Source organism: Egretta garzetta, unplaced genomic scaffold, assembly GCF_000687185.1.
Source record: "Egretta garzetta isolate BGI_Z169 unplaced genomic scaffold, ASM68718v1 scaffold1560, whole genome shotgun sequence".
Lineage (NCBI taxonomy): Eukaryota > Metazoa > Chordata > Aves > Pelecaniformes > Ardeidae > Egretta > Egretta garzetta.
The window spans coordinates 20,722-20,980 of NW_009258373.1; positions in this window are offsets into that span (position 1 = coordinate 20,722).

A 259-nucleotide genomic window follows, 5' to 3' on the forward strand; every position below is an offset into this window, starting at 1 on the left:
AGGAAGGATCCGGCCACTCTTGTCCCCTCCCCTGGCTCGGGGTTGTGGCAAGCCCAGCGGGGTCTCACCAGGGACACCCCCCATCCTGGGGCTGCCCTGACCCCCTCCTCATCCTGCAGAGATCATCGAAGAGGTCATGAAGGAGCACGGTTTCCAGCCGGATCCAGCCCCCGTCCTGCCCAAAGCAGTGCCTAAAGGCTCGGCCAAGCGGGTGGCCCGTGGCTCCAGCCCCGTGGTGGCCACCCGGCCGCTGCACCCA